The sequence below is a fragment of the Nerophis ophidion genome, linkage group LG12 (genome assembly GCF_033978795.1).
Source record: "Nerophis ophidion isolate RoL-2023_Sa linkage group LG12, RoL_Noph_v1.0, whole genome shotgun sequence".
NCBI lineage: Eukaryota > Metazoa > Chordata > Actinopteri > Syngnathiformes > Syngnathidae > Nerophis > Nerophis ophidion.
This window is the reverse complement of record NC_084622.1, coordinates 52,009,498-52,026,143: the sequence shown is the minus strand read 5'-3', so window position 1 is coordinate 52,026,143 and position 16,646 is coordinate 52,009,498. Positions and strand designations below refer to the sequence as shown.

Below are 16,646 nucleotides of genomic sequence, written 5' to 3'. Positions count from 1 at the left end.
TATATTAACTTTTAGAGTGTTAGGAACGCTTTGGAGAGTGGACGACTTCATTTTCAGTTTTGTTATGAGTGGCAACAGGCATTCATGAGTTAAGCGTGCCAGCTCTTTTTTGTGAGTAATGTTAAAGTTATGTCTTTGTTGCAACGCGGGCCTGATGATGTGTCCGCGGCACATTTGACTCTGTTTTGAGAGAGAAAACGTACAGTTACCAACTTGGATATAAACATAAAAGACAGAAATATCTCAGGTTGGTTTCAAAATGGATCAATGTAGCCGGGCCCAATAAAGCTATATAAATGTATTTAGACTTGAGTGACGCTTTAGTACAACTAAACGTTATGAAGGTGCTGGAATATTTCATGCTATTATTCACAGGCAGCCTAAAATGAACCCTTAATTATTCACAACAGAAACATGTACATTATCTGATCCAGTTCTGATCTGATGAGTTACATGTCTGTGTTGTTATTGGTGTATTCTGCAACTCCAATATCCATTTATTTAATTGAGCTGTTTTTTTAATGTGGTGGTGTATTTTACGTCAGAAATTATTAATTAAATCAACTAGGTATGTATTGAGTTAGATGTAAATGATGCTACTATGTACGTTCATAATATGGTTCCTCTCATTTCAGAAAGAAACAAGCCAGCATTAGAGACTCGGTACAAAGGAAGGTGTGCACACCACAGCAAGCGGCTGCATTGACTGATGCTATCCTGAATATGTTGCTAACTGACATTAGGCTACTATCAATGGTGGAGGATGAAGGTTTTAGAAACCCTGGTTACACTCTTCCCTCGAGTACCCATTTTACCAAACTGATGGAGAGGAAGTACGAGCAAGACATTCCATGCAGTGTAGACTGACATAAAAGCCACCCAGGGCAAACTTGCTCTCACTACTGATGTGTGGACAAGTGTAGCCCAAAAAGCCTAACTTGGCAATACATGCCACTTCATTGGAGACGAATGGAACATGAAGTCAATCTGCCTTACGACCATGCCACTAGAGGAAAGACATTCAGCATCCAACATTGGAGAGTGGTTGGGATAAGTAGTAGCCAAGTTTGAAATTCCCACAAGCAAAATTATTGCTATTGTGCATGACAACGGTGCACTTTATAAAAAAAAAAAATTATTAATGTAACATTTGCCTTATTTTATTTGGCATGTAGAAAGAACATGGCGCCAGTACGCGGGTTTTTTTCTTCAATAAAATACTGGAAAGGATAGCAATGTAGTTTGTCTCGTTCATCCGATTATTAATCGATTAATCTAAGTAATAATAGCCAGATTAATCGATTATCAAATTAGTTGTTAGTTGCAGCCCTAATGTGTGTGTATATATATATAATGTCCATACACATACATATATACATAGATACATATATACACATACATACATATGTATATATATATACATACACATATATAGATATATATACATACATATATACATACACATATATAGATATATATACATACATATATACATACACATATATAGATATATATACATACATATATATACATACACACACATATATATACATACATATATACATACGCATATATAGATATACATATATATACATACACACACATATATATACATACATATATACATACGCATATATAGATATATATACATACATATATACATACACACATATATATACATACATATATACATACACACATATATAAACAACTACATACACATATATACATACATACACACATACACACATAAATATACATATATATATACATAGATACATATATACACATACATACATATGTATATATATATATATACATACACATATATATATATACATACATATATATATATACACACATACATACATACATGCAAATATATATATACATACACACACACACACACACACACACACACACACACATACATACATACATATATATATATATATATATATATATATATATATATATATATATATATATATATATATATATATATATATATATATACATACATACATACATATGTGTATACATTATATACTTTGGTCGCAGTCTGTGACCTAGGAAAACAGGAAGTAAGGAATTACCAAAATAAAACAGGAAGAGTTCTACTCAGTGGCGTAGTGATTAGAGCATCCGCCCTGAGATGGGTAGGTTGGGAGTTCAAACCCCGGCCGAGTCATACCGACTATGAAAATGAGACCCATTACCTCCCTGCTCGGGTTGGGGTTTAAATTGGGGGTTAAATCACCAAAAATGATTCCCGAGCGCGGCCACCGCTGCTGCTCACTGCTCTCCTTACTTCCCAGGGGGTGAACAAGGGGATGGGTCAAATGTTTAGGACAAATTCCATCACACTTACTGTACTGTGTGTGTGAGACAATCATTGGTATTTTACTTTTACTTTAAGTCACCTCGACATTATGCTAGTATTTTCTTCTTCCCCCAAATGGACAATTGTCCTTTATCCGTCCCCTATTTGGTTGTACGGGAAACAACGGGCAAGAACTAAACTGTAGGACATTATCCATACACACTAAAACATGCTGGGTTATTTTTATAACCCGATTTATGAGTTGCTAGCGAGGGTTAAGTTTAGGAGTTATTTTTATGAAGAGCAATCCATTTTTTGGGTTATAAGGGTATTATTTTACCTCATTTTCTGGGTTTTTAAAAATGATGAACCATTTTTGGGTTGTTTTTCAACGAGTAATGCATTTTTAAAATAAGACTTCCTTTTATTGTCATTATAATTTGAACTTTGCAGTACAGATAAGAACAACATTTCGGTGCATTAGCTCATGGTAAAGAGCAATAAGGTGCAGATATAAATAAATAGATGACTGTAGAGATAAATATATTGCACTTTTGCATATGCATCCACCTTTATGGATGTATGTTGTATTGTCTTTTTGGGTAAAAAGCTTTTTTTTTTTTTTAATTAAAAAGTAACTTTTATTAAAGGGAATTTTATTAAAGACTAATCTCATTAACATTATTTACAATCACCCAAAATTGAGTTAGCATAACTTAACTTTTTGCTTAAGCAATTGAACGCAAAATTTGGGTTTGAATAAATTAACCAAAATGTTGAGTTAAATTAATTCAAATAAGCAGTTCAGTTAAAATTGGGTTATTTTTTTAACCCAACATTGTGTTAGTGTGTACAATAAATAACAAAATATAATAAAAAATGTGCAACTTTAAAATTAAATTTTAAATTTGTTACACTAATATTTAAATAATTACTGCATGACATAACTTAAGTTACATAATTAAACAAGAATAACAGACTGAATTAAATGTTGCACATCACTTCCTGGCAGAGAAAAAACAGCAAAAATTATTCTTCTGGAGTTGCTCACATTTTACACTATTTTGTCACACTTTACAGCAGGGGTGTCAAACACACGGCCTGAGGGCCGGATCAGGCCCGCGAACAGGTTTTATCCGGCCCGCCGGATGAGTTTGCCAAGTATAAAAATAAACCTGAAATTTTTGAATGAAAGAAACAGCTGTTCTAAATGTGTCCACTAGATGTCGCAATAGCAATTCTTTGTAGATCAGGGGTGTCAAAACTTTCCACAGAGGGCCGCACACGGAAAAATTTAAACATGCGGGGGCCATCTTGATATTTTTCATTTTCAAACCATAACAAAATATATTGATTTTTTTTATCCTTAGGGATCTTGGGTAGTGTTAAAAATAAGTCAAATTATTATTATTTTTTATTTAATGCTTACAGTAAATCTCTATATCAACTTAAGGTTGATATAAAGTAAAACAAATAAGGTTTTATGCCTTTTCTGTCAAAGACAACTTTGTTTTTTATAGTAAAACTGAAATATGCAGTATTTAGATGGATAGATAGTACTTTATTGATTCCTTCAGGAGAGTTCCTTTATTTAGCAATTAAAGCCATCAAAGAACAATAATAAAGTTAAAGTACCAATGATTGTCACACACATACTAGGTGTGGCGAAATTATCCTCTGCATTTGACTCATCAACCTTGATCACCCCCTGGGAGGTGAGGGGAGCAGTGAGCAGCAGCGGTGGCTGCGCACGGGAATCATTTTTGAGGATTTAACCCCCAATTCCAACCCTTAATGCTGAGTGCCGAGCAGGGAGGTAATGGCTCCCATTTTTATAGTCTTTGGTATGACTTAGCCGGGGTTTGAACTCACGACCTACCCATCTCAGGGCGGACACTCTAACCACTAGGCAGGACTAATGCAGGACCCCATTAATTATTTAATATTTTGAGTAATCACAGTGAAAAGTTAAATAAAATCCTACTAAATATATTTGAGATCCGAAAAGTTCCCCACTCATAAAGTGATGCATTTTTATTAGTTTTTTTTTTAACTTTTAACACTTAAATTTCAAGATCAACTTCCGATATATCTGTCGATTTTAAGTTTGAACTATTGTTTGTTTTATGCTCTTTTGTCATAACTTTGATGTTTTTATATGGCAACCACACAACATATGCAATATTTTTCCCACATAAAATATTTTAAAGTAATTACTATTAAGTAATAATTCATTATAACATAGATTTTTTGTCCTATTTTTTTTTTGGAGCAATGGAAAAAAAAGAAAAAAAAATCCAAAAGGAGAAAAAAAAACTGCCTGCATGGCAGCTTTGTGTCAACGTTGCCACTTTTTCTCATTAGATTTCACCTCATTCCACTTTTTTTTAAATGTTTTTTAAAGTTTTTGCAATACTATCAATTTTGCAATTTTTGCAGAATGTGTGGCGGGCTGGTAAACGATTAGCTGCGGGCCGCACTTTGGACACCCCTGTTGTAGATGATGCTACATATGTATTTAATAAACCATATGTTAATACATCAGTCGAGGAAAATGATCAAACTACATAAATAACGTACTGTAAAATGATTTTGATTTAATTTTTTTATATTGGTAGATTGGAAATAAACACCAATGAGTTGACTGGCGGCATGGCGTAGTGGGTAGAGCGGCCATGCCAGAAACCTGAGGGTTGCAGGTCCGCTTCACACCTATTGACATCCAAACCGCTGCCGTTGTGTCCTTGGGCAGGACACTTTGCCCCCGGTGCCGCTCACACTGGTGAATGAATGAATGATTGGTGGTGGTCGGAGGGGCCGTAGGCGCAAACTGGCAGCCACGCTTCCGTCAGTCTACCCCAGGGCAGCTGTGGCTACAGATGTAGCTTACCACCACCAGGTGTGAAAGAATGATGGCTTCCCACTTCTCTGTGAGCGCTTTGAGTATCTAATAGGGATGCACCGAAATGAAAATTTGTGGCCGAATACCGAATAATGAATGCAGTTTTTCACATTTTTTTTATATTGCATAAATAGCCTAGAATAAATATTTAGACATGTTTTTCAAATAAAGTATTTTTTTATTTAATACTGACATTTTTTTAATATTCCAGTAGCCTTTGCTTTTCAAAAAAAGCACAGTTTTTCATTTATATTAGGCCTTCAAACAAAACATGCATTCCAAAAAAAATAAAGTGCATTAAAGTGGATAAACCAACAACAAATGAATTATTGTCCTTTTAGCAAAAGTCTGCTTAGCCACAGTAGATATGCTAATAATTTAAACAGAAGGCTCAAGTAAATCTCAATTAAGTGTGTGCTTATAACCTCATACACTTATACAGGTAGCCTACACAACAGGCTAATAATGTAAACAGAGGCCCCACTAAATCTCAATAAGTGTGTGCTTGTAACCTCATACACTTATACAGGTACACAACATATCCCAACGTCACCGCACGTTGGTTGATTGCATTACCACGTCAAAAAATTGCGTCACACGCCACTATTCGGCTTTGTTCTTAACTCATTCCACCGAAGGCCGAATGTGGCCTTTTTTGCCATATTCGGCCGAATATATTCGGTTACCGATTAATCGGTGCATCCCTAGTATCTAACAATAAAAAGCGCAATATAAATCCAATCCATTATTATTATTATTATTATGACTGAGGAACATTATCACATCATTTATTCAGAAATTATAAATAACGACAAAAATAATATATACTATGCAATTAGGGCTGGGCGATATATCGATACAAACGATATATCGCAGGTTTGTCTCTGTGTGATATAGAAAATGACTATATCGTAATATTCAATTATACGTTCTCACACAGTTGCTTTTAGCTGCGAGCATTACATTACTGGCGTTTCTCACTCCTTCTCGTCTCTCCTTCTCACAGAGATGTAAAACAAGCCCGCCTTCTTACATACGTCACATACTGAGGTAGCAGCATGGCTAACGTTAGCTGAGGCAGGTCGTGCAAGCAGAGCGGAGCGAGTTGAGTGATACTAAAAGAGAGAGAAGGTGCGAAACTGATCACAAATGGAAGAAAAACAATAAATGCCCCAAAAAACAGCAGGGGATCCATCATCTGGCGGTGGTTTGGCTTCAAGCGGGAAGATATTAAGCAGACAACAGCAATATACAAAGTATGCAGCAGAAGTGTTACTACAAAAAGGTAGCAACACTATTAATTTGTTCTTTCATTTAAAAAGTCACCCCTGAGAGAATGAAGAGTATTTAATAAATACAGTTTTGGTCAATTGACTTAGTTGTGATTTCCCTCTCTGCATGAAAGTTTAAAAGTAGCATATATGAATGCAGTATGAAGAAGAATGTTTGAATGTAGACACATAGAATCATCATACTGCTGTGATTATATGCATCAAGTGTTCATTCAAGGCCAAGGCAAAATATCGTAATACATATCGTATATCGCGATATGGCATTAAAATATTGCGATATTAATAAAAGCCAATATCGCCCAGCCCTTTATGCAATTGTAAACATTATGATTTGTACAGTTTCAAAACGTGCTTGTTCTATTTTTAAACAACAAAAACAATCTGGAATTGTCTTTATTTTGAAGTTATCGTGCCGTGATTTTCCTGGCCAGTTTGGGAGTAGATTTTTCTCCATGTGGCCTTCGATCTAAAGAGTTTGACACCCCTGATTTACCGCATTTGTTACGTATTCTTTACTTGTGCACCTACTTTTAAAAGAGGTTGTTCATTTTTTGTGTGATTTTCTAGAATTTACTTTACAAACCCCGTTTCCATATGAGTTGGGAAATTGTGTTGGATGTAAATATAAACGGAATACAATGATTTGCAAATCATTTTCAACCCATATTCAGTTGAATATGCTACAAAGACAACATATTTCATGTTCAAACTGATAAACATTTATTTTTTTGGGCAAATAATCATTAACTTTAGAATTTGATGCCAGCAACACGTGACAAAGAAGTTGGGAAAGGTGGCAATAAATACTGATACAGTTGAGGAATGCTCATCAAACGCTTATTTGGAACATCCCACAGGTGTGCAAGCTAATTGGGAACAGGTGGGTGCCATGATTGGGTATAAAAGCAGCTTCCATGAAATGCTAAGTAATTCACAAACAAGGATGGGGTGAGGGTCACCACTTTGTAAGCAAATTGTCGAACAGTTTTAGAACAACATTTCTCAACGAGCTATTGCAAGGAATTTAGGGATTTTACCATCTACGGTCCGTAAAATCATCAAAAGGTTCAGAGAATCTGGAGAAATCACTGCACGTAAGCGACGATATTACTGACTTTGGATCCCTCAGGCGGTACTGCATCAAAAACCGACATTAGTGTGTAAAGGATATCACCACATGGTCTCAGGAACACTTCATAAAACCACTGTCAGTAACTACAGTTGGTCGCTACATCTGTAAGTGTAAGTTAAAACTCTACTATGCAAAGCAAAACCCATTTATCAACAATACCCCAAAACACCGCCGGCTTCGCTGGGCCCAAGCTCATCTAAGATGGACTGATGCAAAGTGAAAAAATGTCCACATTTCAAATTATATTTGGAAACTGTGGATGTGGTGTCCTCCGGAACAAAGTGGAAAATAACCATCCGGATTATTATAGGTGCAAAGTTGAAAAGCCAGCATCTGTGATGGTATGGGGGTGTATTAGTGCCCAAGGCATGGGTAACTTACACATCTGTGAAGGCACCATTAATGCTGAATGGTCCATACAGGTTTTGGAGCAACATATGTTGTCATCCAAGCAACGTTTTCATGGACGCCGCTGCTTATTTCAGCAAGACAATGCCAAGCCATGTGTTACAACAAAGTGGCTTTGTAGTAAAAGAGTGTGGGTACTTTCCTGGCCCGTCTGCAGTCCAGACCTGTCTCCCATCGAAAAATGTGGCGCATTATGAAGCATAAAATACGTCAGCGGAGACCCCGGACTTTTGAACGACTGAAGCTCTACATAAAACAAGAATGTGAAAGAATTCCACTTTCAAAGCTTCAACAATTAGTTTCCTCAGTTCCCAAACGTTTATTGAGTGTAGTCAAAAGAAAAGGTGATGTAACACAGTGGTGAACATGCCCTTTCCCAACTACTTTGGCACGTGTTGCAGCCATGAAATTCTAATTACTATTTGCAGAAAAAAAAAAAATTATGGGTTTGAACATCAAATATGTTGTTTTTGTAGTGCATTCAATTGAATTTGGTTTGAAAAGGATTTGCAAATCATTGTATTCTGTTTATATTTACATCTAACACACTTTCCCAACTCATATGGAAACGGGGTTTGTACATCGTTTCTTTTCCACGGTTTCCTTTCTACCTTAACTGAGGGGATTACAACCTGAGGAAAGTTAGATTTAAAAAAATATCGTGAACGTTTAATGTTTTTTTTTCCCCATGTTCCATATTCTCTGAAGCTCATAAAAACACAACAATTGTCGATATCGACCGATATCAAAACAACTGACCCGACAACGTGAGTTGTCGGGCCATATCGCCTGATCATTAACTGCCAACACAGACGTCAAAAAAAGCTTTCCTTCGTTGAACATTAGCGTCAGAAATTATTTGTAAAGTCCTTTTCTTCAACAACAACAAAAAATATTCAACTTGAATAAAATATAAAGCTGAATATAATTAAGACAACTTTTGGGTTGAAAGTAGATGAAACAGGAGAGTTTAGTTCAGGCGCCAAGCAGGGCGAAAATTCAAAGTACACACGAACTTTCCAAAAGAAGACAAGCAACAATAAAAATATGTAAACTTACTTGGTTTTCTTTCCACGGTGGAAACGACAACGAGGAAAACACGACAGTCTTCCGTGTGTTGCGTGGACTACTCAAGTGCGTCTGCGTGTCTTTGTGTGTCTTTGTGTGTGTGTGCGTGTGTGTGTGTGTCCCGGGAAAAGTTCATGCCACTGATGGGTCGTTAGCAAACGATGCGATTTTTAAAACCGGGTTTTTGGTTCACGAGTCACCATTTTTTCCTTGTCTGTTTTTCCTTCAAAGCTGCACAGTACTTACAAATAATACTCAGTCATATTGGACCTAGTTGTCTATTTGACAATAGACTCTCTTTGTTGGATTTAAACATTTATTATCTGTGACAAAATGTTCCATATTCAGCCATATATTTGATGGAAGCATATTTTGTGTTCAAAAATATTTTCACGTGAATTTTGGCATAACAATAAATCAACAATAAGCCAAGCTGCCACTGAGAGGTGAAAAAAACGATTCTCTTAGGAGAAACAAAATTCCCATGACTAGTTCGCTGGGTCCCGCCCCCTCGTGGGCAGAAATTTAACCCACTCCTGCCCACTCACATTTTTTTTTTTTTTTTTACAAAAATCAAGACACTTTTCTTTTTAAATGTTTTATTCATGTGTGTAAATAAGTGTACGACATTGTATATAAATGCATATGCACTTCCGTTTATTATTTTCAAAACAATTTTACCGTACAAGCAATTAATTTCACTCTGACGTCACGTTGGGGGCAGAAAAGAATCGACACAAATATTTTTACCAAGTTGAATATTAAAGCAGGATATTTTCAATGCATAGAGGAACCCACTCAAACTCAAATGATCAGATTGATGATCAAAAACTGTCATGTACTGTAGACATTTATTTTTGTAAGTTTCCTGACAGAGTTGAAGCATAAGCAGCTTCACATTAATAATATACAACACTGTTACAATATCTCACCACACCATCGTAGCTTCATTTGTATATGTGTGTTATTTATGTATCAAAGGCTATTTATATACACATATATACATGCATATATATTTACATATATACATACACACATATACATATAAATATATGTATACATATGTATATACAAATACATATATACATTATATAAATATATACCATACATATAAATATATATATATATATATACACACACATAAATACATACAATATATTATATAATATACATACATACATACACACACACACACAATATATATATATATATATATATATATATATGCATACACACACACACACATTAAATTCTCTGGACTGATGCATCACGCTTTTCCATCTGGCAATCGGATGGACCAGTCTGTGTTTGGAGGTTGCCAAGAGAACGTTCACATTTCGGACTGCATTTGTGCAGAGTGTGAAATTTGGTGGAGGAGGAATTATATGGGGTTGGTTCTCAAGGAGTTGGGCTTGGCCCCTTAGTTCCAGAACTTTGAAAGCTCCAGGATACCAAAACATTTTGGACAATTCCATGGGATGCCACTTCAAGTTCATACGTGAGTCAAGGCAGGTGGCCAAATACTTTTGGCAATATAGTGTATATCAGCCCCTGTATTTGTCCCTCTTTTGTCTGGGGGATTTTACTTTTTCAAACCTTTATTATTGTAGCAAAATGGATGTTAACGTTAAAGGGGAACATTATCACAATTTCAAAAGGGTTAAAAACAATAAAAATCAGTTCCCAGTGGCTTGTTGTATTTTTTTAAGTTTTTTTCATAATTTTACCGGTCTCGGAATATCCCTAAATAAAGCTTTAAAGTGCCTTATTTTCGCTCTCTGCGAAGACACTGGCCATTTCCCTGTGCCGCCACACAGTGCTGCCAATGTAAACAAACAATGGGAATACCACAGCAAGATATAGCGACATTAGCCCGGATTCAAACTCGGATTTCAGCGACTTAAGCGATTCAACAGATTACGCATGTATTGAAACAGATGGTTGGAGTATGAAAGTATAGAAGAAGAAACTGAAGCTATTGAGCAAATAGCTATTGACGCTATTCATAGCCATAGCATGGCCGAATAGCTGCGTTAGCATTGCCGGTAAAATGTGCGGACCAAACGATCAGGACTTTCGCATCTTTTGACACTAGAGCAACTTAAATCCGTTGATTGGTAAGTGTTTGTTTCGCATTAAATGTGGGTGGAAGGAAACGTAATATAGTTGCAAATGCATCTGCAGGTTATCCATACATCTCTGTGCCATGTCTGCTTTAGCACCGCCGGTAAATAGCATGTTAGCATCGATTAGCATAGCATGTTAGCATCGATTAGCTGGCAGTCAACATCAACAAAACTCACCTTTGTGATTTCATTGACTATCGTTGCAAATGCATCTGCAGGTTATCCATACATCTCTGTGCCATGTCTGCCTTAGCATCGCCGGTCAAATGTGGAGACACTCTGGCACATTTGAGGGGGTCTGGCGGCAAACACTTTGGCATCTTCGGGCCAGTGGTGCAACTTGAATCCCTCCCTGTTAGTGTTGTTACACCCTCCGACAACACACCGACGAGGCATGTCTCCAAGGGTCCAAAAAATAGTCAAAAAAACGGAAAATAACAGAGCTGAGACCCGGTGTTTGTAATGTGTTGAAAATGAAAATGGCGGGTGTGTTACCTCGGCGACGTCACAGTCGGACGTCATCGCCTCCAGCGCGATAAACAGAAAGGCGTTTAATTCGCCAAAATCCACCCATTTAGAGTTCGGAAATCGGTTAAAAAATTGATGTTCTTTTTTCTGCACCATCAAGGTATATATTGACGCTTACATAGGTCTGCTGATAATGTTCCCCTTTAAGGATTCTGGATGGTTTGTGAGGGCACCACAGTGACTTCTCTGTGTGTGTGCTTGCTTTTTTAAATAGAAAGTTCAGCCATCACTACTTTATATTTATATCGTGTTCGAAGTCTATAAACCTTCATTAAAATAGGGTCTTTAGTCAAGGCTGGAAGCCATGATTCATATTTACATCGTTTCTCACGGGGAACTCCGCCTCACTTTACAAACTTTTCGATTTACAAACAACATAATTAAGAGGTTTTAGCGGTTTAGTTTCGAGTCAAGTGTGTTTATCTACAAAATGAAAGGCAAGTATGCCGGGAATCGGCACATTTTGGAGCTTCTTGCCTCTGACGGTGCCACACAATTCCATCTTTTTCCCCTCCTGGCACGTAAAAAGAAGCCTGTTTAAGTCCTGGGTACGTAAGCTAAAGTAAGGTCTTGTTCCAACATGCAGGTTCAGACAAACACAAAACAAAAGATTACCTTACATAACAACTCTTGGTGTAAACATGTCAGAACAAGGTCAACGTTTTGATGAAAGGACTTCACGGGCTGACATTTACCGCCGGCTATGATCCAAGTGAGAAAGTGACACTCACAAAAGGACTTTTGAAGCCTCGCACGTAATCACACAATTAAGTATTTTGGGGGAGATCAAAGTCTTTGAAGGTTTCTCACCAGGAGGAATACTAAGGAGGAACCATTGCAAGGAGAGAATTGATCACGCGCCAAAGGTTAGGAAATAGTTACCCTTGGTTTGTCATTTTTTAGTCTTAGTTTTAGTTTGTAACTTAACTCAAAATTGTTATGGGCGGATTTTTATGAAACTTTCAGGAAATGTCCGAGAAGAACGTCTATAGAGCGTTTTCCGTTCGGGCTCCAGTACTCTGGAATGCCCTCCCGGTAACAGTTCGAGATGCTACCTCAGTAGAAGCATTTAAGTCTCACCTTAAAACTCATCTGTATACTCTAGCCTTTAAATATACCTCCTTTTTAGACCAGTTGATCTGCCGCTTCTTTTCTTTTCTATTTTCTCCTATGTCCCCCCCTCCCTTGTGGAGGGGGTCCGGTCCGATCACCATGGATGAAGTACTGGCTGTCCAGAGTCGAGACCCAGGATGGACCGCTCGCCTGTGTATCGGTTGGGGACATCTCTACGCTGCTAATCCGCCTCCACTTGAGATGGTTTCCTGTGGATGGGACTCTCGCTGCTGTCTTGGATCCGCTTGAACTGAACTCTCGCGGCTGTGTTGGAGCCACTATGGATTGAACTTTCACAGTATCATGTTAGACCCGCTCGACATCCATTGCTTTCGGTCCCCTAGAGGGGGGGGGGGGGGGGGGGGTTGCCCACATCTGAGGTCCTCTCCAAGGTTTCTCATAGTCAGCATTGTCACTGGCGTCCCACTGGATGTGAATTCTCCCTGCCCACTGGGTGTGAGTTTTCCTTGCCCTTTTGTGGGTTCTTGCGAGGATGTTGTAGTCGTAATGATTTGTGCAGTCCTTTGAGACATTTGTGATTTGGGGCTATATAAATAAACATTGATTGAAGTGATTGCATCTTGTGGTTGATCCAGATCATCGTCACGGAGTCAAATCTCGTAGTGTTGGACAAGCATGTTTTTATGCCTTTAGGTTAGGGACCCTTAGGGGCTGTGTGATCAGGGTGGCACTTTCCTGACTTCGGCATTGCTTTTTTTCTCAACTTCCGGATCTGCCTCCTGGGAGCCTTTAGGCCATGGAGACCAGCTGCTGGGTCTCTGCCACGCCAGAGTCCGTTTGGAGAGATTGGAGGCGATGCGGATGAAGAGACAGGGCTGCGGATCTGGTGCTGAGCGCCGGGATGGACACGCTTTCACAGTGTCTCGGGAGGAATCGGACACCTCGGTTTCCTCGGACGTATCGGATTGAGCTGCAAGAGGTTCCTGTGTCTGGTGCCACAGGAACCTCTTGCAGCTCAATCCGTCAAAGACCGAAGAGCTAGCTGGTCATTGAATTTGGGAGGTCGAGTCTAAAGTCACGACCTATTGTGATCGAGGGAGTCGAGGTACAGACCGTGGACTCATTCAAGTACCTCGGGGTGCAGGTGGACAATAAGCTGGACTGGACTGTTGGCACGGACGTCTTGTACAGGAAAGGACAGAGTAGGCTGTTGTGAGGAGGCGTGGCCTGCAGCCCTGCAGCGAGGTGGGTGCGCCGGGACCGGCTCCGAGATCGCCGACAGGCGCGTAGATGGCCCACAGTGGTCTGATCACCTGTCGCTCTACAAAATGGAGCTAGTTGGTCATTGAATTTGGGAGGTTGAGTCAAAAGTCACGACCTATTGTGATTGAGGGAGTCGAGGTACAGACCGTGGACTCATTCAAGTACCTCGGGGTGCGGGTGGACAATAAGCTGGACTGGACTGTTGGGACGGACCACTTGTACAGGAAAGGACAGAGTAGGCTGTTGTGAGGAGGCGTGGCCTGCAGCCCTGCAGCGAGGCGGGTGTGCCGGGACCGGCTCCGAGATCGCCGATGAGATCGCCGACAGGTGCGGAGATGGCCCACAGTGGTCTGATCACCTGTCGCTCTACAAAATGGAGCTAGTTGGTCATTGAATTTGGGAGGTCGAGTCAAAAGTCACGACCTATTGTGATTGAGGGAGTCGAGGTACAGACCGTGGACTCATTCAACTACCTCGGGGTGCGGGTGGACAACAAGCTGCACTGGACTGTTGGCACGGACCACTTGTACAGGAAAGGACAGAGTAGGCTGTTGTGAGGAGGCGTGGCCTGCAGCCCTGCAGCGAGGCGGGTGTGCCGGGACCGGCTCCGAGATCGCCGATGAGATCGCCGACAGGTGCGGAGATGGCCCACAGTGGTCTGATCACCTGTCGCTCTACAAAATGGAGGTAGCTGGTCATTGAATTTGGGAGGTCGAGTCAAAAGTCACGACCTATTGTGATTGAGGGAGTCGAGGTACAGACCGTGGACTCATTCAACTACCTCGGGGTGCGGGTGGACAATAAGCTGCACTGGACTGTTGGCACGGACCACTTGTACAGGAAAGGACAGAGTAGGCTGTTGTGAGGAGGCGTGGCCTGCAGCCCTGCAGCGAGGCGGGTGTGCCGGGACCGGCTCCGAGATCGCCGATGAGATCGCCGACAGGTGCGGAGATGGCCCACAGTGGTCTGATCACCTGTCGCTCTACAAAATGGAGGTAGCTGGTCATTGAATTTGGGAGGTTGAGTCAAAAGTCACGGCCTATTGTGATTGAGGGAGTCGAGGTACAGACCATGGACTCATTCAAGTACCTCGGGGTGCGGGTGGACAATAAGCTGGACTGGACTGTTGGCACGGACCACTTGTACAGGACAGGACAGAGTAGGCTGTTGTGAGGAGGCGTGGCCTGCAGCCCTGCAGCGAGGCGGGTGTGCCGGGACCGGCCCCGAGATCGCCGACAGGTGCGTAGATGGCTCACAGTGGTCTGATCACCTGTCGCTCTACAAAATGGCCCCAGTGATCCTAGGCTGCAAAATAATTAGCGCATGCTTAGCATTACCGCCGGCTCAGGATTAACGCCGGGTCATACTCGTTTCGCAAAATATCATTTTTATTAGCGCATATGCCTAGAATTTCCACAGGGTCAAACTCGTCACGTCACGAGTGACACTTCACCTGTCATCATTTTCAAAATGGAGGAGGCTGATTTCAATCATTTGAAATCGCATAAAGGGAAGAAGATTAAGAGCTATTCAGCAGGATTTAAGGTCCAAGCTATTGAATATGCTAAAAAGAACAGTAAGCAGCTATGTTTTATTAATATACCGTAGCTGCGTGTGTCAAATATGAGTCATTAAATGACTCCCGCCTCCTGGTGGTAGAGGGCGCTAGTGATCCTTCTTGCGACTACTCGGCTGCAGAAGAAGTGACAACAAGCAGCAAGAGTGAGCAGCGATCGTTTATTTTTTCCTCTCGCTTGCACTTTTAACATGGAGGATTACATATCTAAAATAAATCAGTTTTCTAAACTGGACTTTCAATCGAAGCAGGAGGTAATAAAGGAAGATCTCCATCAACAAAGAGAGACTTTTAAAACTGAAGAAAGATAAGGAAGACTTCTATAAACAAGTTATCGATGCTTTTGATCAGAAGGAGCTGCGCAAGGACTTCATTTATAAGTAAAGGTAAGACCATAATAAAGTTTTTTTTATTAAATGTGCTTTTCATGATGGTATCCTTACATCACGCTCAAACCTTTAAGCGCAGGCCTAAATTTACCGCATGCCTTTGGTAAGTGCCGGTGTGAGAAGAGGTTTTAAAATAATTATCGCCCCGGCGGCAATTCAAGGAAATACGGTATTTTATCTACATTATTTACTGAGAGAATTTCTAGGCGCAGTTCGGTGGCTGCAGGATTAGGTCTCTGCTTTTTGCAGACGATGTGGTCCTGATGGCTTCATCTGGCCAGGATCTTCAGCTCTCACTGGATCGGTTCACAGCCGAGTGTGAAGCGACCGTAGTCAGCACCTCCAAGTCCAAGTCCATGGTTCTTGCCCGGAAAAGGGTGGAGTGCCATCTCCGGGTTGGGGAGGAGACCCTGACCCAAGTGGAGGAGTTCAAGTACCTAGGAGTCTTGTTCACGAGTGAGGGAAGAGTGGATGGTGAGATGGACAGGCGGATCTGTGCGGCGTCTTCAGTAATGCGGACGCTGTATCGATCTGTTGTGGTGAAGAAGGAGCTGAGCCGGAAGGC

At 40.1% G+C, this 16,646-nt stretch overlaps 1 protein-coding gene across 1 annotated transcript in view; it reads right to left on the bottom strand.

Moving 5' to 3' along the window:
- LOC133563542 (CD82 antigen-like) overlaps nucleotides 1-9,259 on the bottom strand; it is a 91,273-nt gene extending 82,014 nt beyond the window's left edge. Inside the window, exon 1 of the mRNA XM_061917711.1 lies at nucleotides 9,117-9,259. The gene's annotated coding sequence lies outside the window, so the exon portion shown is untranslated. The remainder of the gene's footprint in view (nucleotides 1-9,116) is intronic.
- Between the last annotated feature and the right edge of the window lie 7,387 nt (nucleotides 9,260-16,646).